Here is a 2,845-nt window from a genome sequence, read left to right as displayed (position 1 = left end):
TCTCTGCTTGGAGTCATTTTAGGAGTCCGTGATGATGTAGTGGAAAGTGAGCTAAGCCTGGGAATGTCTGGGATCTCCTACTGTCTATCTTTAGGAACACCATAACTGTCCAGTGTTCCAGTGCCCTTATTCATTAGATGAGGTCAACATGATCCACATTACACATTTGTTGAAATTTAATTTAACAATGTGGAAGTGTATTAGAAAACTCCAGTAATGGCATATGACAGGTTTGCTACTTATGAGTGGGGATGTGAAAATTACAATTAAGAATAAACTTTTTTTTTCTTTATAGCTCCAAGAGAATTAAAGAAAAAAACATTCCATGTGGGGGACAGAACTATGTGGTTAATTCAATTTTATTACCTTGTTTAACTTGCTTAAGGTTCTGGCAAATAATTTTGTACTATAAAAATAAGAGAGATATGAATCTGGAGAGATGGCTGAGCAGACAGAAAGTGGCTGCTCTTCCTGCGATCAGTTCTGAGCACCCACATGGGGGCTCGGCACCGTGTGTGGCACCAGTTTGCAGGAGATAGGATATCCTCTTTGGCCCTTCATAGGTACTGAGTGTGTAGAGTGCACAGATGCGCATGAAGGCAGAACTTCCATGCACACAAAATGAAATGGAAAAAGAGTGAGATAGTATTTGAATGATAACTTCGTGGTAAAATTTGAATTGTAACGTCTAGAGAGTTCAACCTACAGATCCAATACAACTGACAGTGCTAGCTGTAATTCTGCAGACTACTGGTGGCACACGCCTTCAGGGCATGGAGGCATAGGCAGATGGAGCTCTTTGTTCAAGACCAGCCTGGTCTACAGAGTAAGTTCCAGGAAAAGCCAAGGCTGTTAAAGAGAAATCTGTCTTACAAAACAAACAAACAAACAAACAAACAAACAAAATCAAACAACCAAACAAGAATTCCCATCAGGTGATTGCCACCCACCTTATTTCTGGTCTGATTCTCAGAACTTCAGTGACAGAAGATCTGAAGATCCTCTGATGAGAATTAAGTTGTGTTATTACCCCAATGGTTATTTTTGTAATTACAATGATTATTGTTTTAGTTTCATTTACTCTGGAAGCTAAGTTGAATTGTAATTATTAATCAAAAGCGTTTTTTATTGCATTAAGCTGGTGTCATTGAGAAGCTTTACAGAGTAAATAAAATCAATTTATTTCAAAATGAGAACGAATTTGTTGTAACTTGCCTTCAAATTGTAAATACCCTCAATAACATATATATGTATATATGATGGTCATCTTTATTTGTTAAACACATTGAAAAACAGACAGGTAAATACATCACAGGCTATTTATTTTTAATTTCATTGTGTAGTGAATGATTCACTTTTAACTTGAAAACAAATCTGTCACACAGCTCAGTTATGAAAGTTCTCATGGAATAACTTACATCGTGCCTCTACAAACAATAAAACAAAACAAACATTTGAAGATCGTATTATGCATTCTTGTCTTTTACTGGAAAACCCAAATTCCCGATTCATCATAGAACGGTGCAAACTTCATTGCCTAAAGTCTGAGCAGTGATATTTTGTAACAATGGAACGTGTTAACTCTGAGTCGTAACACATAGATACCAGCTACACTTTGTGTTTTGTTTTCCCAGACAGAATCTCACTATGTAGCCCTAGCTAGCCTAGACCAGACCGGCCTCAAACTCACAGAGATCTGCCTGCTTCTGCCTCCCGAGTGCTGAAATTAAAGGTAATAACCACCATGTCCAGCATCCAAACTATACTTGTAGTTTGAATAAGATTATTTGATAAAGATGAACATTTGGTTACACAAATATGCATGTAGTTTTTAAATGATACAGCAAATGGTGTCACAGGCAACTGTTAAAGATAGAAAAGGCAACAAAATAAAGATAGAGCTGTGCAGGTGACTTTGTCTTAGAACTGGAGCCTATTCCACTAGGCACAAGTATGTTTGCCGCTTCGGAGCCCCTCTTTGCAATGACATCACCACTGTTATTTTATGACTGGGCGATGGATGAAGTTGGCACACTAATTGCTCCTACCAAGCTATCCCAAGGTATCAAAGAGGCCTTAAGAGGCTCTGGGAAGGAACTTCCCAGAAAGCAATCTATGGAGAGTGTTCTGTTGCTGCTTCCACAAGCCCCATGAGACTATCTTCTTCATTAACAGGGCAAGGGGGGAATCCTTTCTTTGTGGTACATTTGGCTCTGATGAAAAATATAAATGTCAAGCCCTGCTATTTTTCAGTGTGCACAACATGGACTGCACTCCTGGAGGAGGATGTGAATACTCCCTCACACATAGCAGGGCCACGTTTGGGGCCTTCCTTGTCTCTGGGACAGCTCTTTCTCTTAATGGGTCTAAAAAATTATATCACAGAATCAGAGTATTACAGTGTCTGAGAACAAGCAACAACTAGAGACCTCTGAGAGCCTTTGCTGATCAAGGAGAGAAGGTGGAAGGCACACAGGAATGCCATTTGCCTAGATGATTCAGGCATGGCTAAAATTGTTATCACGGAGAAGTCATCCTCTCCCAACCCTATAATGCCCCCGCTTCTCAACTTATGCTCTTCATTGTATCCAGCAGAAGGTGAGATCAGGGAAATCAAGATGGCTCAGTCATTCTTTTTAGAAAGGGCATTCATGGACATTCATTACAGATTCTGATCTGAGCCCCCATGCTGAATGTCATGACTGAAGAGATTCAAAGTCACTGGTCTGAACATAAATAACGTATTGTAAAACTTTTGGTCATTAAGGCTTTGAGTATGCTTTTAATATGGAGCAACTTTTTTTTTTTCTTATGATAGGCAGGGGTCTGATCTACCTACATATCA

This window comes from Psammomys obesus, unplaced genomic scaffold (assembly GCF_907164565.1).
Source record: "Psammomys obesus unplaced genomic scaffold, mPsaObe1.curated_primary_1811, whole genome shotgun sequence".
NCBI lineage: Eukaryota > Metazoa > Chordata > Mammalia > Rodentia > Muridae > Psammomys > Psammomys obesus.
The sequence above is the reverse complement of the archived record's forward strand: the minus strand, read 5'-3'. Positions refer to the sequence as shown.